Raw genomic sequence first — 23,517 nt, forward strand, 5'->3', positions numbered from 1 at the left:
CAACTATATTATTTATGTATCTATGGGCAAACTGCATTAAATGCAATAGCCCACCGAACGGGCAAACGATATGAGTGGTCTGTGACGTCAGACCCCAGCTCTCGCTTTTGAAGTTGTTTGAAACGGAAATTTTAGGCGCGGAACTTTGATCAGATGTTGTAGGTACACTGTTAATTGTTAAGACGTAATATTTTGAATATAACATTTTAAAACATAAATTAACAATTTTATGCAAAACATTTTTTAGTGCAAGTTCCCTATTGTAGTAGTTTGACATAAAAAACTCTATTTATGTTCAAATGATTTTTAATAGAGTCTACTATTGTTAAAAATTGTTAGTATAGATAATGTTGAATTGTACTATACAGGGTTGGTCGAAACTCGGAAAGAGTATTTTCTGAGTTTTTTAAATGGAACACCCTATATTTTATTATTGTTATGAAATGATATTTTATGCTACTTTTTTATTTCTTAAACATTGCCTATACCTAACTGCTTTAATTTTTAAGTTATTGGTGATTCAAGGCAAACATTAATTTCAACAAAAAATACGTGAAATTTTATTAGGTTGGCCGTGAAAATATTTAATCACAAATAATTTTTCGAAAATAATTACATATTAATCTAGACTGATCTTTAAAATTACCAATAATGGTTGGGCTATCAAAATACCTACGTAGTTAACATTCTTGGCGCGATTAACAATTAGGCATAAATTAAAGCATTTAGGTATAGGGAATTCTTAAGAAATAAAAAAGTACCATAGAATGTCTTTCATTGCAATACTAAAATATAGGGTGTTCCATTTAAGAAAATTCAGAAAATCCTCATTCCGAGTTTCGACCAACCCTGTATACTAAAATTTATCATTTAGCTATACTAATATTTTTTAATAATAGTAGACTACATATATTAAAAATCATTTTAACACAAATAGAGTTTTTGATATCCAACTACTACAATTCTACAGGGTGTGAAATTTGCTACGAAATTAATAAAAAACGTAATTATCTTTTAAACTACCCTGTATAACATTACAAAACCGCATATTTTAAGAAAGAAGGCATCAAGTAGAATCTAAAAATGTAAAAATATACAGGGTGTCACATTTAAAAAAACGAAATTTTAAGCAACTTCCGGTATAACCGGAAGTGGCAAATTGATGAAAATATTTTCATTAAATAGATCACCCTTCAAAGCCCCTTCAATCCAATTTTCATGATTCTGTTGCCTTTAGTTCTCTAAATATTTTTAATAGACCAGTTATCTGCCTCACCCTATACATATGTGACTAATAGCACGATAACTTTTGAACGAGACTTCAGATTTCAGCCAAATTTGGTGTATAGGTTCTTTTTTTTTATGTATAAGATCGAGGTCTTGAACCGGAAGAATCAGTTTACCAGAAGTTGTTTTTCCTGGTTTTTATGTAAAAATATGTTGTTTTTTTTTTCATTTATTTCACACTGTATGTATTAATTTTTCAAATAGTTAATACGGCCATTTAAAAGAGCATAAAAATATTTTTTAGGAAATATTTTTAACTTTTTAGTTATGTTAATTACTATTTATTAAGTGCAAAACGTATCTTCTCATATACCTATATGCGGCAGATTCGTGCAAATATTATAAGAATTATTGTGCATTTAATGTTAGAAGCATATAATTTGGACCACATATACTACACATATAGAGATTCAAACTTAGATACGAGGCCATCTCAGTTTTTGTTCCTTTACCTTTCGTTACTCGCGCCAACTTTTTGTGATCGGATACTCGCGCACGGTGCAGGAGACCGGGTCCAAAAATATGGGTCAGCAGCGTTTTAAAATTATTTTTTTTGCAAAATTGTGTACGATTAAATTATTTAATGAATATATGATCATATAATTTTGTAGATATGCGTTTGTGTTCACATTATATTACTTTAATCAAAAATTTAATAATTTTCATTGTTATCCATTTATATGTATATACAAAAACTTTGGAAGTGAAAAAACTTTGGAAGTGAAAAAAAATTGAATATGGTTAAATTTGTTTACTAAGAACTTTAGATCTTAATTCAATACACAAAAAAATTAAAAATAAAGAGTAATTGTAGTAACAAAAAAAGTTATAAAAATTAATTAACGTTTTTAAAACATGAAATACACAATGGTGTCACATTCATTGGAACAATGGTGTTCCAAACAAAGATATTTTGAGCATATTTGGCAGTAAAACTTTGTTTTTCTATTTTTCTTCCAATCACAAACAGCACAGCGATCTGAAGTTCCTGGTGTTACGACTGGTACTTGTTCTGTTGGTAAACCACATATCTCCCTAAACCTCATTCTGATGGTTCTGGGTAAGTTATATATTTATATTTATATATATATATATATATATATATATATATATATATATATATATATATATATATATATATATATATATATATAAATATAAATAAACTAATCTATAAACATTGAAAATAAGGAAAAGATCTTAAATTACCTTACTAAAATTAAAAATATCGATGTGCGATCCAAACACAAAAATTGGTGCACAAATACTCGCACAAGGTGTACGGGACCGTGTTGCGTAATAACAAAAGGACAGTACTATTTTTTACACTGCGAACTGACTTTACCCACAGTGATTGACCACTGAAGAAGTATACGAAGTAGCCATTCAAAATCCCCACTACAAGCAGAGTTACAGGAATTTATTTACAGGCCCGGTCTCCCACACCGTGTGCGAGTAACGGAGGGTTATAATAGCACGATAACTTTTGAACGAGATGTCAGATATCAACCAAATTTGGTATATAGGTTCTTTTTTTGATGAGTAATATCGAGGTCTTATACCGGAAGATCGGTTTACCAGAATTTGTGTTTTTACTGTTTTTTATGTAAAAATATGTTGTTTCTTTTTCAATTCTTTCACCCTGTATATATTAATTTTTCGAATAGGTGGTACAGGCGTTGAAAAGAGCGTAAAAATATGTTTTAGGAAATATTTTGAACTCTTTAGTTATATTAATTACCATTTAATACATGCATAACTTATCTTCACATGTAGGTACCTATTTGCGGCAGATTCGTGCAAATAATAATATAAGAATTATTGTGCATTTAATGGTAGAAGCATATAATTTGGACCACACATACTACACATACAAAGATTCAAATTTAGATATGAGACCATCTCAGATTTAGTCTTTTACAAAAATGGCGGGCATTCAAAATGAATCTGCCGCCTATAGGTACATGTGAATATACGTTATGCATTTATTAAATGGTAATTAACACAACTGAAAAGTTCAAAATATTTCCTAAAAAATATATTTATACTCTTTTCAATGGCGTTATTACTTTTTGAAAAATTTATATATACAGGGTGAAAGAATTGAAAAAGAAGCAACATATTATTACATAAAAAACAGTAAAAACACACATTCTGGTAAACCGATTCTTCCGGTTCAAGGCCTCGATATTATTCATCAAAAAAAGAACCTATATACCAAATTTGGTTAAAATCTGACGTTTCGTTCAAAGGTTATCGTGCTATTAGTCAGATATGTATTGTCGCCATTTTGAATTCCCGCCATTTTTGTAAAACGAACAAAAATTGAGATGGCCTCGTATCTAAATTTGAACCTTTATATGTGTAGTATATGTGGTCCAAATTATATGCTTCTACCATTAAATGCACAATAATTCTTATAATATTTGCACGAATCTGCCGCATATAGGTACATGTGAAGAGTCGTTTTGCATTTATTAAATGGTAATTAACATAACTAAAAAGTTAAAAATATTTACTAAAAACTACTTTTATGCTCTTTTCAACGGTGGTATTACCTTTTTTAAAAATTAATACAGTCGCCATTTTGTAAAAGGCAAAATCTGAAATGACCTCATATCTAAATTTGAACCTTTATATGTGCAGTATATGTGGTCCAAATTATATATTTCTATCATTAAATGCACAATTGTTTCACATGTCGGCTGCACTAAAACATATGTTTACATTTCAGAAATAAAAATAATAAAATAATTAACAATAATATACGTACACGCTTAAATATTTATAACATTTAACCAGTTTTTCACTTATTATTTATTTATGTAACTATACATTGTACCAGGCATGAAAACTTTGTTGTAGATATAGACAAATTTCCACCCGCAAAATGTTACAAAAATACAAAAATTAATAATGTAAATTTGCATTTTAAGGTAAGTATCTAATAAATATATGATTGGAAAATATTATCTATCTGACAACATAGTCTGTAATTAACAATTATTTCTACAACTATATTACAGGTTGACTAATAGAAAATGTAGAAAATATGGAAAATAGTGGCACAAACATGGAAGGCAATAATAGTAAACGTGGCAGAGACTCACGAAGAGTTGTAACGCCATTAACGCCATAAATAGTTTGTTGCGTTTATAAGTAAAACTTTGAAAATATTAAAGACTGAATACCCCTTATGCTGAAAGACCTTATGCTGGTACATGTAAGCAATCCCCCACTTACTGACTAAATGACTAGAGATTATTATCACAAACACAGAGTTATTGCGGGAAGAGATTAAACGTAGCTGTGATCTAGCAAAAATTGCCAGAGCGAAAATGAACAAAATATGGAAGGACTGTCAAATTTCAAAGCGTTAAAGATGAGGCTGATAAACTGCTTAATATTCCCAACACTAAACTTTAAACTCTAAATTTAACGACTGCGTAATTGGATATAATACTATTGATGACAGGATAATATCCGTTAAAATGAGAATATCCACCAATACCCTACACCTTGTCCAGGTATACGCTCCTACAACAGCTGCACAAAGGGGTAATTCTACATGAAAAAATAAGGACCGTTTGCTTTATAAACATGCAAATGATTCGTTTCCGAGATACGGGATGTTGAAATTTTTCTTACAAACTGACGATTTATTTATTGCTCTAAAACTGTTTGAGATATGCAGATGAAATTTGGTAGGTTTTATTCACCATTGGTGTGCATACGGGCAATATGACTGGGTAATATGACCCGTATGCACGCCAATGGTGAATATAAAATTCTTAATTGTATGTCAAAAAATGCGCAACAGCTACCTCTTAAAACCTACTAAATTTCATTTGCATATCTCAACCCGTTTTAGAGAAATAATAAATCGTCAGTTTGTAAGAAAAAAATCAACATCCTGTATCTCGGAAACGAAGCATTTGCAGACATATGTTTATAAAGCAAACGGTCATTATTTTTTCATGAAGAATAACCCCTTAAAGTTTGTCACATTTATTTAGAAACACCCTGTATTGCTGAAGAACGTTGCTAGTTGTTAAAGTACCTAACTTTTTTATTATCCAACATAAGCGAATGAATCAAAAAGCATAATGTTAAGAAATCCAAAGGCTACAGTTGAGTTTTAATTTTAATATTTTATATTAGCTAGAATATTCCACAGGGTGTTCCAAACTTTGAGCAAAAAACACACTATCATTGTTACACCCGGTATACAATGACACTTATCTGTTTAGCAACAATACTATTACATCGATATTCTTAAAGAATAAAGCTATAACATATTAAAATAATCACTAAAATCGGACAACAGGTTTAGGGAATAAGAGACAGCAAAAATGTCCCATTTTTAAGGTGGTCCGTTAATTTTGACGTTTAGTGTATTTTGAGCCAGCTTTTTATAAAAATTAACACTCATTGCATCTGTCGAACTATTCAAAAGTGTCATAAACACGATCAGAACTTCCATGTTAATAGCCAAACATCCGCAGCCGATAGAGCAATTAAAAAAGAAGAAGATGTTCCCTCACAAACATTCATGGAAGAGCATCTTGAATTATCCTGACCAATAAAATCAAAGGGTAACAATTTAATAGCAATTGAACGTAAAATCCTCAGGTATATTTTTTAAGGCTTGCAGGTAAATAGACCAAGGTGGATCTATGAAAAAACGTCTATTTTTGGATGTGCGAGGTGGCATTCGGATTTTTGCAGATAAAGTTAGGCAACAACTTCAACAATAATAATTGAGTAGTAAAGAAAAGAGAGACGTTCTCACAAACAATTTATTTTACTACTGACGACCGGCTTCGCTGTTTACAATTTATACAGCATCATCAGGTCCGGTTAAAGTAAAATCAAATGCTACAAAACAAAAAACCAGGGTTAGTTAGGTGGTCTGGTTTGAAAAAATTTTTAATGATACAGCCAATATCAAAGTACATCTGTCAAAGCATGCACATGAATACCCACATGTACGCGCGCATGGTGTACAATCCTCATACTCACAAACATGCACGCATCCATGTGCAGTGGCAAACTATAGTATGTCAAAATTTTGACTAATTTTGACAATTTTAATATTTTTTAAATATAAAAAAGTTTTAACAAATTACTACTGTTCAATTTTATATTCAACTACAATTTTTAAACAGAGAAAATAAATATTCACAAACAGATCATATTTATTACACAAACGAACAATTTTTTCTTAAAGTCGCACACCCAACACAACATCTAACTATCACATAATAAAAGCTACATTTATAAATAAGATAACATCACCATATTATATAATTAAAATAACATTACTATATATAACTAACAAATTGGATTATCGGTTCAATGTCGTATTTTCCTACTAAACCCTTCAAGACCCCATCGATGTTTAGTTAATATATTACATTGAAATCTTTCCCTTCACCAACCATCCCCCTAGCAAGGTGCATGAAAAGTATGATATTGAATACTACTACTTTTTTCCCTTATACCGGAAAGTAAGTATATATCTTATACTTGACATACTATAGTTTTCCACTGCACATGGATGCGTGCATGTTTGTGAGTATGAGGATTGTACACCATGCGCGCGTACATGTGGGTATTCATGTGCATGCTTTGACAGATGTACTTTGATATTGGCTGTATCATTAAAAATTTATTCAAACCAGACCACCTAACTAACTCTGGTTTTTTGTTTTGTAGCATTTGATTTTACTTTAACCGGACCTGATGATGATGTATAAATTGTAAACAGCGAAACCGGTCGTCAGTAGTAAAATAAATTGTTTGTGAGAACGTCTCTCTTTTCTTTACTACACTAGTATGGACTCACACATGCAACACATTCATTATTTGAATAATAATTGACTTATGCTCCTTCTCAAATATGCCCGGAACATTAATAAAAAAATTAAAATATTTAAAAATTTCGAAAACCATCGATTTTTTTTACTTTCTTTGCTTATAACTTTAAAACGATTCATTTTGGAACAAAGTAATACCAAAATAAAATAAAGATAATTGAATTTTGTATGATAGACGACAGGTTAAAAATGTCTTAAATTATTACCCTTTCTGCAAAATAGCGATATTCTTGAAGAATAAAGCTTAAAAAGAATAAATACAAAATAAGGGAGCAAAATAAGCCTGTTTTTATTCAATGTTTCTCAACCACTTTGGCTGCACTTAGAACTTTCGTAATTCGCTTAGAAAATGATTACAATATACTTAAATTGTTCACCAAATTTCATTAAAATCGACCTGATAAATTTTACAGAATAATTTTGCAATCTAAATTTTTTTTTAAAAAGTTCAAATTTTTTAAAAAGTTTCTGAAGAAAAAGTAGACTATGTAGAAGTTTGCTAATTATTTTAAATATAAGGAGGTTCTCTATCTATCTAATACACTTTACAGATTTAAAATCGGAATATTTAAGCGGCCTCAGCACTGTTTTAAAGTTATAAACAATTTTTTGGCTTATAAAAAAAATACAGTGAGGACGTTTGAGTTGGCATAAATTAATTTTCTCGAGAATAGGCGTCTCTGGAGATAAATGCCGAAACAGGTCGATTTTTATTTTTAACTTCTAATTTTTTGGTATATATATCATACTAGTGACGTCATCCATCTGGGCGTGATGATGTAATCGATGATTTTTTTTAATGAGAATAGGTGCCGTGTGATAGCTCAATCGAAAGGGTATTCAATTTTGTATTCACTAATATAAACATTATCATAATTATTTATACAAGGTTTGAATTAAAAAATTGTTTTTGAATTAAATTAATTCCAATATTTAGATTACGTCATCGCACCCAGATGGATGACGTCACTAGTATGATATTTATGCCAAAAAATTATAATTTAAAAATAAAAATCGACCTTTTTCTCGAGAATAGGCGTCTCTGGAGATAAATGCCGAAACAGGTCGATTTTTATTTTTAACTTCTAATTTTTTGGTATATATATCATACTAGTGACGTAATCCATCTGGGCGTGATGATGTAATCGATGATTTTTTTTAATGAGAATAGGTGCCGTGTGATAGCTCAATCGAAAGGGTATTCAATTTTGTATTCACTAATATAAACATTATCATAATTATTTATACAAGGTTTGAATTAAAAAATTGTTTTTGAATTAAATTAATTCCAATATTTAGATTACGTCATCACACCCAGATGGATGACGTCACTAGTATGATATTTATGCCAAAAAATTATAATTTAAAAATAAAAATCGACCTTTGTCGGGATTTATCTTCAGAGTCGCCCATTCTCAAGAAAATGAATTTATTCCAACTCAAACGTCCTCACTGTATTTGTTTATAAGCCAAAACATTGTTTATAAATTTAAAACAGTGCTGAGACCGCGTAAGCAATCCGATTTTAATTTTGTAAAGTGTATTAGATAGGTAGATAATCTCTTTATATGTAAAAAAATTAGCAAACTTCTAAATGGATTACTTTTTGTTCAAAAAGTTTTTAAAAAATTTGGACCATTAAAAAAAAATTAGATTGCAAAATTATTATGCAAAATGTATTAGGTCGATTTTAATGAAATTTGGTGGATGGTTTAAGTATGTTGTAAGAATTTTCTAACCGAATTATGAAGGTTCTGGGTGCAATCAAAGTGGTTGAAAAACATTGAATAAAAACAGTCTTTTTTGTCCCCTTATTTTATATTTATTGCTAATTTGCAGAAAGGGTAATAATTTAAGACATTTTAAATCAGTCGTATATTATACAAAATTTGATTATCTTTATTTTCTCTCCACACGACTTTGTTCCAAAATGAATCCTTTTAAAGTTATAAGCAATGAGATTAGAAAAAAATCGATATTTTTCGAAATTTTTAAATATTTAAATATTTTTATTAATGTTCCGGGCATATTTGAGAAGAAGCATAAGTCAATTATTATTATTCAAGTTGTCACCTAACTTTATTTGCAAAAATCCGAATGCCACCTCTCACATCCACCTCAAAACAGATTCGCCCTGGTCTAAAACGAATTATGATGTAGACGTTATAATTTTGAGCTTTACCGCCTTTATAGCGAGCCTAGTATTGGTAGGTCTATCAAAGTAAGCAGACAAACACAAAAACACAAAAGAACGAATCAAGTGAGGAGAATAGGCAGGCCCTTAGCACGATTTAAGGATTAGGTGGAAGACGACTTACGAATGTTAAGAGTAGGAAATTGGAAAACCAAGCCAAAAGATAGAAAGTCAATACTTTTATAGATATTTCAAAAATCGCAATATGTAAACAATAAGGAGAAAAACTGGTATATTTGTTACAAAATATACAGGGTGAGGCAGATAAAGGGCCTATTAGAAATATCTGGGGAACTAAAGGTAAGAGAATCATGAAAATTGAAATACAGGGGTTTTGAGGTATTAACTATTTAATGAAAATATTTTGGTCTACTATTTCCGATTATACCCGAAGTTGTTTGTAACTTCGTTTTTTTAAATGGGATACCCCATATATTTTTAAATTTTGCTCGATGTCTTCTTTCTTAAAATATGCGGTTTTGTAATATTATACAGGGTAGTTTAAAAGATAATTACGGTTTTTTGTAAATTTTGTAGCAAACTTCACACCCTGTAGAATTGTACTGCTTTGATATCAAAAACTCCATTTATGTTCAAGTGATTTTAAATATGGTCTATTATTATTAAAAATTATTATTATAGCGAAATGTTTAATTTTAGTATACAGGGTTGGTCGAAACTCGGAATGAGTATTATCTGAGTTTTCTTAAATGGAAAACCCTGTATTTTAGTATTGTAATGCAATGATATTTTATAGTACTTTCTTATTTCTTAAGCATTCCCTATACCTAACTGCTTTAATTTGTAAGTTATTCGTAGTTCTTTTAGCCAAACATTAATTGCAACAAAAATTACGTGAAATTTTATTAGGTTTGCCGTGAAAATATTCAATCATAAATAATTTTTCGAAAATAAACACATATTAATCTCGACTAACCCTTAATTTATTAATACTGGTTGATATATCTACGTAGTTGAGATTGTTGGTGTGTTCAATATTAATAAAAACATACAATATTCTATCTAGTTCGCTATGACTGACACTAAATTAATATGCTTAAACATTTGATTTGCTTAAACATTCTACTATTTTTTAAGTTCCAGTTGCTTTGCTACCATTGCTAATATGAATTTTTCTAATGAGGGACTGATTCAGATGTTTTTTGTTCTAGGAGAGTATCTTATATATAAAAATCAATTGCTGTGCGTTAGTCTCGCTAAAACTCGAGAATGGCTGAATCGATTTGGCTAATTTTGATGTTGAATTATTTGTGGAAGTTCAGGGAAGTCACCAAAATTTTTACAGCTATATGTATAAAATGCTCTTTTTACAGTGTTTGTTGCCATACTCCTCCGAAACGACTTGACAGATTTTTATGATAGTTTGCAAGTATACCCGATCGGACCGGGGGTAGGTCGTTATCTATATTTTATACCCGTGCGTCTTAAGGGGGGTTGCCCCCCTGATACTTATTTCTATTTTTTCGGAAAAACTCTTTTTTTTTTACTGTCGTATGATGTGGAACGTAAAGATACATACAACTCTAAATTTTCACTTTTCTATCACTAACCGTTCTTTTTTAATGGCCATTTAAATATTTTACATTTATATAAACAAAAGAAAGTCGTGACAGTTACCAACACATAACTCGAGAACGACAGAATGAATTTTTATGAAATTTTCCACGTATATTTGACCGGACCGAAAATAGGTTGTTATGTATTTTTCATATCCGTATGTCTTATCGGGGGCAGCCCCCATAATATACTTTTTTAATTTTTTGGTCAAATGTTTTTTCTTAATTTTGTGTGATGTGGAAGGCAAGGGTAAATACAACCCTAAATTTTCACTTTTCTATCTTCGACCGTTATTTTTTAATAGCCATCTATAATTTTGCATCTTCTTATATATAAAAATCAATTGCTGTGCGTTAGTCTCGCTAAAACTCGAGAATGGCTGGACCGATTTGGCTAATTTTGATGTTGAATTATTTGTGGAAGTTCAGGGAAGGTTTATACGGTTTTATATTGTCACTTTAGTAGCCACCAAAATTTTTACAGCTATATGTATAAAAATGCTCTTTTTACAGTGTTTGTTGCCATACTCCTCCGAAACGACTTTACCGATTTTTATGAAATTTGGCAGGTATGTTCGACCAGACTGGTAGTAGGTTTATGTCTATATTTTATACCTCTATAACTCTCAAAATAATGACGTGAAAAATACGAAATTAAGTAGGTGTACTCCTTGCTTTCAAAAAATATCTCTACCGAACTTTCCTGACGAACGGCAAGCAGGAGAAAAGTTCTGAGCACACGAAAAGAACAAGCAGCAAATTATAAAATTTTATTTAATTTTAATTAATTTTGTTTCATTTTATTTAATTTTATTTAATTTAAGTATTTTATTTATTTTCGTTCATTTTATTTTATTTCATTTTACGAAATTTTAATTATTTTTATTAGATTCTATTTATTTTTTTTTATTTTATTATATTTTTAAATTTATTTATTATTGTTATTTAATGATATTATTTTAATTTTATTTTATTTTGATTAATCAACACCTATACAGTTGGACAACCCCGAACCCAATTATAAATACAGGGTTGTTTTGAATGTAAATTAAATAAAGCTGTTATATTCATTATAAGATAAACAAACTTAAGATTGCAACTGTTGCACTGCAAACTTTATTTTGTTACTTCTAACTAACCTTTATTATTTCAAACATCATGTGTAATTCATTAAAGATAATAAAAAAAACTCATTCACATCGAGCATTTTTTATTTATTAATTACGAATTCCTTTTGTTTATTTTAAGTTTATTGTTTACAAAAGTTATTTTTTTCTATTGAGGCAGTACGAAGTCTGCCGGGTCAGCTAGTAACAAATAAAAATGTGCTACTAACAATAAGAGTTTATCATCAGCAATTCTATGATAGATGACAACCAAAAAGAGAAACTTTTCAAAATTTACTAAAGCGGTTTCAACGAACTGGAAATTTATATTAGGAGAAATCTGATCGAACAAAAACCATTTTAAAGGATTAAAATGAATTAATTAGTGTCACTCAGGATCTGCATATTAGTATGAACGTTCTCGCAATCTAAGTGTCTAGTACGTCGAAAATATTCTAGTAAACTTTGAAACTGCAGATGATACATTCTTATTGCTAGTAGTACATTTTTGTTATACTTACTCTCCTAGAACAAAAACTTTAATAATCAGTTCCCCATTACAAAAATTTATATTAGTAATGGTAACAAAGCAACTGGAATTATAAAAATAATATAATGTCTAATGTTTAATCAAGTTTAGTGTCAAAACCATAGCTAACTGGGTAGAATATGGCTTGTTTTTATTAATATTTTATGCACCAACAATCTTAACAACTTAGGCATTTTGGTATCTCATCCAATAATAATAAATTAAGGATCATTCTAGATTAACATGTACTTATTTTCAAAAAATTATTTATGATTGAATATTTTCACTGCCAACCTAATAAAATTTCACGTAATTTTTGTTGCAATTAATGTTTGGCTTAAAGAACTACGAATACCTTACAAATTAAATCAGTTAGGTATAGGGAATGCTTAAGAAATAAAAAAGTACTATAAAATATCATTTTATTACAATACTAAAATATAGGGTGTTCCATTTAAGAAAACTCAGATAATACTCATTCCGAGTTTCGACCGACACTGTATACTAAAATTAAACATTTTGCTGCATTAATTATTTTTATAATAATAGACTATATTAAAAATCACTTGAACATAAATGGAGTTTTTGATATCAAATCAGTACAATTCTACAGGTTGTGAAGTTTGCTACAAAATTTATAAAAAACCGTAATTATCATATAAACTAAACTGTATAATATTACAAAATCTCATATTCTAAGAAAGAAGACATCGAGCAAAATCCAAAAATGTAAAAATATACAGGGTGTCCCATTTAAAAAAACGAAGTTACAATCAACTTCCGGTATAACCGGAAGTAGCAGAGACCAAAATATTTTCATTAAATAGTTTATACCTCAATACCCCTGTATTCCAATTTTCATGATTCTCTTATAGTTCTCGAGATATTTCTAATAGTCCAGAGAAATAAGACTTTTCTCGTGACACATCGCCCTCCAGGCCGAAACCAAATTTTTTGAGTAGTATGGACATCTATATTATTAACCTATATGTTTCCTGCAGCCGATTTTGATGATATACATAGTTATAAACAAATGAAGATCAAAAAACGCTAAATTTTCGCTTTTTTCGTCTATTACCAAAAAATTAAGCACTTTAAACAAATTTGAGAGTAAGAAACTCATAAATCGTATAAAAAACTTCAATATGGCGTTCGCTGAATATGTCCATCCTTATTGGTTGCTTAGAAAATTGCAAAATAAATAATAAATTTTCAGTTTTTATAAATATTCATAACTTATGTAAAAATGAACTTAGGACCTTTTTATTACACGGAATGCTGATACTTCTTGTACATAAATTATATTTTAAATTTCAAAGCAATTGGTCAAATAGTTTAAAAGATATTTAATTTGTTTTTCCCAAATTCATTTTTTTTTGCAACACTATAAGTCAGAAAATTATTAGGCTACAATAATACTTCGGACAGTTTATGAAAGAAGAACATTTATACTATTACCCTAATTTAAAATACATGACAAAAAATAATTTAAAACAGTGTAAAATTATTTTGCAAAAACATGTCGATTTTTTGCTTACTTATAAACAATTAGAATAACTTTTTAACCGCTACTCATAGAAAAATTATTTTTTCATATTTAGAAAGACTGAATTTTTATACACATTTAGAAAGAAAAACAACTGTCCTAGGACAATTAGGGACAAAGTTAGCCCCCTTTTTTTTTAATTTACATGTTTTTGCAAAATAATTTTGCCATATTTATAATTATTTTTTGTAATTTTTTTTTAATTAAATTAATACTGTAAATTTTCTTCTTTCATAAACTATCCAAAGTATTACTGTAACTTCATTATTTTCTGACTTACAGTGTTGCAAAAAAAATTAATTTGGGATAAACAAATTAAATAACTTTTAAACTATTTGACCAATTGCTTTTAAATTTAGGGTATAAATTAAGCACTATAAGTCTCAGCATTCGGTGTAATAAGAAGGTTCTAAGTTAATTTTTACATAAATCATGAATATTTATAAAAACTCAAAATTTATGAATTATTTTGCAATTTTCTAAGCAACCAATAAGGAGAGACATATTAAGCGAACGCCATATTGAAGTTTTTTATACGGTTTATGAGTTTCTTATTCTCAAACTTGTCCAAAATGCCTATTTATTTAAGAATAGACGAAAAAAGCGAAAATTTGCCGTCTTTTGATCTTCATTTGTTTATAACTATGTATATCATCAAAATCGGCTGCAGGAAACATATAGGTTATTATTATAGATGTCCATTGTCCATAGTACTCAAAAAATTTAGCTTCGGCCTGGAGGGGGTTGTGTCACCAACAGGATACTTTTTTTCCTTATTTCTCTGAACTATAATAGGCCCCTTGCCTTTATCTGTCTCACCCTATATATCTACGTCCATAATCAGAAACAGTTAATTATAGTTTGTTATCTAATGCAATAAACTTAATCAAAGTATAAAATTACCGGGTTTTAAAGTAAAAATATTTTAAAAACAAAATAAACGTTTTCGTTTCGATTCAAATCGAGTCTCTTGCCATCCTCTGACACCGTGTTCCGGGGTCTACCCCTTATCAAAGAGTTTTCGCAAGAAGACTGACCTGAATCAAAACTCACCGAGAAGATGGTGTAAATATTAAAATATTTACACCGGAGTATGGTTACACTCAACTCTATAGACCAGGGCGCATCTGTAAAAATATTCGTACATTTGGACGTTGAGAGGTGACTTAAATTTTTTTGTAGAAATTGCTTCAAAATAAATCAAATAATAATATTTGAGTTATCCTCCCTCTCAAAAAGGTCCGGAACATTGTTTAAATAATCAAAATATCAAAAAATTAAGGAAAAATTCGATTTTTTTCTTGGTTTTTTTATTATAACTTTAAAAGTGTTCATTTCCGAGAAAAGTTGTACTCACATAAAAGTTGTGCAATTAAATTTTCTATAATACAGAATTGGTTAAAAATTTAAAAAATAGACACCCTTGTTACAAAATAGCAATAATTGTGAAAAAAACATACAAAAACAAGTATTCGAATTTTACGTTTTTCAACCATTTGTGCTCCACTTAGGACCTTCATATTTCACAATGAAAAACATTATGATACATTAAAACAATACTGTAAATTTCATTAAGATCGGTTCAACAGATTTTGCAAAATAAATTTTGCAATCCAGCTTTCGTAAAAAAATTCATTTTTTCAAAATGTTACAGGACTGAAAATAAAGCAGATAGCAAGTTGAAAATTTTTTTGCATATAGAAATGTACTGTACCTTTCATTTGCAATTTTGCAAAATTAAAATCGATTAACACCACGGCGTCAGGAATTTTTTTAAATAAACATTAATTATTGGTGCTACGCGCAGGACAGCGGATAGTTTGCTCTGATTGGGCATTCCAATGACCTTTGATAATGATTGGATACATTTTAATTTTTATTATATTTAGATATAAATAAATAAATTTGTTTATTGCAAAATAAAAACACATACTCTATCCTTTGAAATAACATTTTTATTAGGAAAAACTTTCTTTGTTCATATATTTTAACTTAAATAATAAAAGTTTATTATTTTTAAACACATGCAATTGTTAAACGATATTTCACAAACAATAATAAAATTATTTTGATTTTTGTGGAATTAAAATATTAAAATATAACAAAATATAGAGTAAGAAAATAATATATTAGATAAAGATTGGAAGAAATTTCGGTGGAAATCAACTTGTGTGAATCGAACACCGCTGTCCTGCGCGTAGCACCAAAAATCATTGTTTATTTTAAAAATTTTCTGACGCCATGGTAATTAATCGATTTTGATTTTGAAAATTGCAAATGAAAGATACGGTACACTTCTATAAGCAAAAAAAATTCAACTTGCTATCTGCTTTATTTTCAGTCCTGTAACATTTTGAAAAAATGATTTTTTTTTTGCGAAAGCTGGATTGCAAAATTTATTTTGCAAAATTTATTCAACCGCTCTTAATAAAATTTACAGTATTGTATTACTGTATCATAAAGTTTTTCTGGGTGAAATATGAAGGTCCTAAGTGTAGCATAAATGGTTGAAAAACGTAAAATGCGAATACTTGTTTTTGTATGGTTTCTTCGCAATTATTGCTATTTTGCAACTAGGGTGACTATTTTTTAAATTTTTAACCAATTCTCTATTATAGGAAATTTAATTACGCAACTTTTATGTTAGTACAACTTTTCTCGGAAATGAATACTTTTAAAGTTATAATCAAAAAACGAAGAAAAACATCGAATTTTTCCTTCAATTTTTGACATTTTGATTATTTAAACAATGTTCCGGATTTTTTTGAGAGGGAGGATAACTCAAATATTATTATCTGATTTATTTTCAAGCATTTTCTGCAAAAAAATTTGAGTCACCTCTCAACGTCCATCTCAAAACAGATGCGCCCTGGACTACTAACGGGGAACGATCAAATGAATGAAAATGAATGAGTGAATCGTCGTCAACTTTCATTTTCATTCATTTCAAAAATATTTTAGATTATTTTATATGTAATAAGAAATACTAACCTTAAAACTATCAAGAAAAATAATGTAAAAAAATAGTAATTATTGTAAAGGTATTTACTAATTAAGGGATTAACGACTAGTTTGAGTGCGTTTAATTGATATTCTTTTATATATGAGTACATCTAGATCTGTTCCATATCTAAAGGCTGTATCTATATACCACATGTCCCACTTGACCCCCAGACAGTGTAATATAAACGAGTAATTAAGCAACATCAGATAGAGGAAGAAAACTATTATATTAAGATCTAAATCTCAATCTCATCAGAATCTTTATTTATTTTATTTCAGCGAATATTAAGTATTTAATTGAGATTTAGGTTGAAGTCATTTTGCCTATCTAAAAATTACGTATTTGGTAAACAGGTGCGTGAGTGTAAAATACTATGGGTTCAAAGCATAATATGTTCGATTAAATCCATTCGAATATACAGTATGATGCAAATGAAAGGAATAAATTCGATAAAAAAACAGGTCGATTTTTATTTTTAAATTTTAATATTGTACCATATCTCACAAAAGTGACGTCATCTATCTGGGCGTGATGACGTAATCGATGATTTTTTTAAATGAGACAAGGGCCGTGTGCTAGCTCATTTAAAGGTTATTTAATTCTCTATTCAGTAATGTAAACATTAACATAATTATTTATACAGGGTGTCCATAAACAATTTTTAAAATTATATTAATTGAAGGGTGTCGGGAGAAAATCACGCATGTCACCAAGAAATGATTTTGAGAAAAACGAATTTTAAAGTTATGACTATTTACGACAAAAAAAATGTGTTGGGAGGTATTAAAAATAAACGTAATGATAGAAAAATATATTGATAATATAAACTAATGTAAACAAAGCATAAGAGTTAAATTGTTTTTAAGAAAATAAAAAATTAGTCGCGTAATGTCCACTTTTTAAAGAAGAAAACAATGGATGTCACCAAGTACAGGCGTTTAGTCACAGGATTATTCCTGCTTTGTTTTTGCTTTTTTGTTCTCTGCTTGTCATCTAAAACAAAATAAAACATTTTAGTTAAAAAATTATATTTTTTAATTATTTTCTTCATAACCTCGTACATCCTTCCCATTTTTTTCTTTTTTCCATCACTCTTTTCACTATTAGCCATTATGAGATAATATTGTATTAAACTCACACTAAACAATACTGTACAGTTTTCGTAGTTATAAAACAATCTGCTGCTCTTTTGTTACAATTTGTAAACAAACTAACGACTAACCTATCTAAACACGTGTGTATTACAAATCAACCGAAAAATATACATTTTACCACGCAGCGTGCCGACGTGGCAAGTGATATTGCTTGGGTGACAATCATTGTTTTCACCCAATTACGCGTGGACAAATATCATTTTCTCCCGACATGGTCAATTTAAAAGGCTTAAAATCTCTGAACATTCGACGTTTTCTACCTATTTGAAGGAATGATGTGATAGTATTCGTTAAAATCTGGAGAATGACTTATTTACCTAAATATCACCCAATTGGTGGCATCCATGATTTTCTCCCGACACCCTTCAATTGACAAAAAAAGAATAATGTATGTAATTTATTTAATTCAAAATACTTTTTACTTTTATCATAAAACAAAAAAAATGTTTATTTAAAAAATAAATGTTGATTTTTCGCTTAAATTCAATGTTCAAGCCAGCTCCCGCCAGGCATCTGTTTTTTGGAAGTTTGAACATTTTTTAATTTAAGCGAAAAGCAATATTTATTTTGCAAATAAACATTTTTTCCCTGTTTTCTGACAGTAGTAAATGTATTGTGAATTACAAAATTACATACATTCTTCTTTTTCTGTCAATTAATTTAATTTAAAAAAATGTTTTTGGACAAATGATAAACCATGATGTTAATGTTTATATTACTGAATAGAGAATTGAATAACCTTTCAAATGAGCTAGAACACGACCCCTATTCTTATTTTAAAAAATCATTAATTACGTCATCACGCCCAGATGGATGACGTCACTCGTATGATATATACGCCAAAATATCATAATTTAAAAATAAGAATCGACCTCTTTCGGGTTTTTTCCGTAATGTCGCCGGCTTACGAAATAACGAATTTATTCCTTTCATTTGCACCACACTGTAGATTAATTTAGTAATTAGAGTTTAACTCCACTTTTGGCATTAGTTTGCCATTTCGAAATGTGTAAATATACAGAGTGGGCCACAGAAAACAGTCCACCTCGATATTTGGCAATATTTATTAGATTTTAAGAAAATGACGAAACAGATCAATTTTTTATCTAAGGGGGACACATTTTTACGGTACATACATCTGTCATTTGTCAACCCCCACCCTTCCACTTCCCCATCCCTTATTTTTAAATAGGGAATAGGGATCGTGTGCTAGCTCATTTGCAAGGTTATTCAATTCTGTATTCAGTAATATAAACATTAACATAATTATTTATACAAGGTGTCCAAGAAAAAAATTTTTAAGTTAAACTAATTGACACAAAAAGAAGAATGTATGTAATTTATTTAATTTAAAATACATAATACTGTTGTCACAAAACAGAAAAAAATGTTTTTTGATAAATAAACATTGCTTTTCGCGTAATTTCAATGTTCAAGCTGCCACCCATCTGCCTCTTGGTAGGTTGAATATTGAATTTAAGCAACAAGCAATGCTTATTTATCAAATAAACATTTTTCTGTTATCTGTCAACAGTAGAATTTATTTTGAATTAAATAAATTACATACATTCTTCTTTTTGTGCAAATTAATTCAATTTAAAAAAAGTTATTGGACACCCTGTATAAATAATTATGTTAATGTTTATATTACTGAATAGAGAATTGAATAACTTTTCAGATGAACTAGCATACGACTCCTATTCCCTATTTAAAAATAAGTGGCGGGGGAAGAGGAAGGGAGGGAGTTGACAAATGACGGATATATGTACCGTAAAAATGTGTCCACCTTAGAACAATTGACCTGTTTCGTAATTTCCTTAAAATCTAATAAATAGTGCCAAATGCCGAGGTGGACTCTTTTCTTTGGCCCACTCTGTATAATTGTCAATACTGTTAGTGTTCTGTGTGCATAAAAAGAACATACAGTTACAAAAATGGCTCCCCGAACACCTAATAGCCACCAATAATCCTCAGAGCAAATTTAGACGAACATGAAGCAACACAATATGTGTTTCAGAAGCCCTCAAAAATCTATCAAGGATATACAGTCAGAGCCGGATTTAAGGCAGGCTCCAGCCCCTGGGCAGAATTGGTGTGAGGGCCCTATGTCCTATACCATTAAAAAATGTTGATCTTCTTTTTTAAATAATCTATACTTTTCGAGACTTTTTAATTGAAAATTCCTTGATTGTATCGGGCATGTCTAGTTGGTTTAAGGCATCGTGTTCAATGCTCATTATAGAGAGATGATTCAAACGCTCTTGGCCCATCATAAACCGAAGTCAATTTTTAATTAATTTACGTTTTGAGAATGACTTCTTTCCACTGCAGATAGTTAGCATCAGAACTAAATATAAACGAAGTGTCAGCTTAATGTTTGGAAACGCATCATTCACATTCTTTTCTTCTAGCAGTCGGTCCATTTGAAGTTATTTGCTTATACATATTTGATGAGCCGATTTCCTCTTTAAAAGAATTGAAAAATTCTACCAATTGTACTAGTTCGACACCTACGTTTTCATCTATATCATTGCTATAAATGTCGGTAAGCTTTAGTGAGTGAGCTTCAATTTCATTGGGAGTTAAATATTCCAAATGATGTAAAAATCCAAAATTGGAATGAATGGATTCATATGCAGAGACCCTCTACTTAAAGGGGTAATGAAGTGATCTCTACTAGGGATAAAATGTTGAGTCCTAAATTTATCTGATTTTTCATTTCAGTCTCTTGAGTTGTCCATAATCCAGTGTAGTCAGTCGAATATTCAGTAGTCGTTTTCTATGTGTCGACTAAATAGTCTTGACTTCCGCTTGTCATTGCGCCACGCGTCTCATATATTATGTATTTCGAAATTGTCACGTCTTGACTGTATAAATTCTTTGTGATCTAAGGGCCGCCAGCACTGAATTAATGGCAATATTTGGATCATGAAAGAATATGACTTGGGCTGTTTGTTCTTTCTAAGATTTGATTCCAAAATATTGGAAATATTCCTGTTTCCATTAAACACACTCAATTATACAAATCATTTGCATCGCTATGAGTTTTAAATCATTGCTCATTGTCTTCTGACATTATGATAATGATTTGTTGAAAATATGATGAAATTTTAATCTAATTATAACCTTTAACTAGTGCTTAAACGTTAAGTTAACAAGTTGTATCTATACGTAGACGAAGTGAAAAATACATAAAAATAAAATAAAAATTTTATTTTTAATTCAGTGGTAATGCGAAGGCAAAACAATCTTACTTTTCAATTAGAATACGGAGCGCAGTCCAGTCCCTTGAGTCGCGATTTTCGGCTCTTATTGGAGCCTCATCGGAAAGAACGTAGGCTTGTTCTCCATAATTGAAAAGTAAGATTGTTTTGCCTTCGCATTGCAACTGAATTAAAAATAAAATTTTTATTTTATTTTTATATTGGTCTTTACTCCTTCGAGTAACTAGGTACATTTTCTGTTGGAATTTACCAGCTGAACAGACGGGGTCGTGAATTGTAAGTTTTTTGAATTCCCTCTTGTCTTCTTCGCTTCAGCATCCATTTGGCTTGCAAATTTTAGAAGCCTTAGAGTTGTTACCAAGGAAATGGACCAATAAGTTTTCGATTTAAAAATCTTTTAGTAATATTTTAATATTTTCTAAATATTATTAATAATGCTAATAGGATCGAAAACTTCATCTTTCATCTTTTATCTCTTGAAATATACATATAGTTCTAATAAGAAAACACTCAGTTGCAGCTTTTGCAACTAAATTCAGAGAGTGGGCGGCACAAGTGTTCGCATAAAACAAAAATAATTATTATATGTGCATAATTTGCTGATATTTTTTACGTTTGAGGTTTTGTGGGGCTCCGGAATGTGGGGGCACCGGGCAGCTACCCAGCCTGCCCCCCTTAAATCCGGCCCTTTATACAGTGCTCTCCTATCTGGCAAAGACTTGTCCCGCTATTAGCATAAGGCAGCAAGTTTGTGTAAGAAGTTTTTGCATCATTTTTTGGTCATCTTAAGGTACGTATCCATTACGTTGGTGCTCCGTGCTCCATGTAACTGCTCCAATGGATACGGCATGCGCTCCTCTACATATAAACCGCCATAGATTGGATCGCCGCATTGGATGAACAAGGCGCATACCTTGGTCATCTGGCAACCATTTTTTTCCTTACCAACTTGTTTTTAGAAACATTCAAGGGAAATGACCAACAGGACGGCCTCGAATCAGTTAGTCCGACCAAATTCAGAAATCAGTGAGCCACTCATTCTATTAAATCCTTAGAGCAGCTGAAAATAGAGACCATGGGAGAAAATTGATTAGGAGTATTGGAGGAAATCACGATTCTCAGTAATGGGGAGCGACAAAAGCGAGAGGCAACCTGCAAACTTTGAAGGAAAATTATAGTCCAAGAGGAAGCGCTGAAAAATTTCTCTGAATTTACTAAAGCTAATTATTTCACACTGTGATTGTATAGAGTATAGAGAAACATACTGCGGTCGGTCAACGAAACGTAGAACAGGTGGTACTGACAGCTTGTCAAAGTTGCTTACCTGCGGAGGTAATTAAATCCATTTACTAAGGCTGAAAATCAGTACACACATTCTAAATTGAATATAAATAAAAGTTATTATAGTCGGTCAGCTGTATGACGGGACAGAGCCGGTCGGTCGGCCCCAATGAATGTACAGGGTTATTCACCATATTGTGACCCCCTTGTAAACTGCTTTATTTACATGTAACGAGTAAACGATGGACTACCCCAGCTAATTGAAACAATATCCGAAAATATTACCTCAACTAACCAAGATAGCCATCGTTACACCCTTAGCTTAGCTCAGTCACTCAGGTGTGTGTTCGTCTTGTCCTAACCTCAGATATGAACTATGAAAATTGGAATGGAAGCAAACAAAACAATAATTTTAACTAATCATGTAGTAAATTGCATTAACAAATGTATTTAAATTCTTGCCAAAAACTAACAATTCTGGATTATACTTATGGCTTTTGGTAGCTGATGGTATCTTCTTGATGTCGTATGGTACTGCTGCTGGTTCTGCAACGGGCTCTGGGGTTGTAGGTGTTGTATTCCACCAGGCCTACGGATGTTGGTCGTTGCAGTCTTGGTTATGTGGTTGCAGCCCTGATGACATGGTCCTCGTTGTTGTATCGCCGGCGATTTGAGGGTTGTTGAAACTCCCGGAGGGAGAAAAGTGGTGTCTTTCCAAAAAACCCAAGAGATGATT

General features: G+C 30.4%; 1 protein-coding gene across 3 annotated transcripts in view; it reads right to left on the reverse strand.

The window, feature by feature from the left end:
* The window catches only part of LOC114334824 (open rectifier potassium channel protein 1), a 185,368-nt gene that overhangs the window by 141,221 nt on the left and 20,630 nt on the right, over positions 1–23,517 (reverse strand). Inside the window, exon 1 of one of the 3 annotated variants that reach the window (XM_050651345.1) lies at positions 17,110–17,184. The exons of 1 other annotated variant lie outside the window; for it this stretch is intronic. The gene's annotated coding sequence lies outside the window, so the exon portion shown is untranslated. Of the gene's footprint in view, positions 1–17,109; positions 17,185–23,517 lie in introns of those variants that run through there. One more of the 3 variants, XM_028284924.2, reaches the window with a different exon arrangement.

The sequence above is a fragment of the Diabrotica virgifera genome, chromosome 5 (assembly GCF_917563875.1).
Source record: "Diabrotica virgifera virgifera chromosome 5, PGI_DIABVI_V3a".
NCBI classification, from domain to species: domain Eukaryota; kingdom Metazoa; phylum Arthropoda; class Insecta; order Coleoptera; family Chrysomelidae; genus Diabrotica; species Diabrotica virgifera.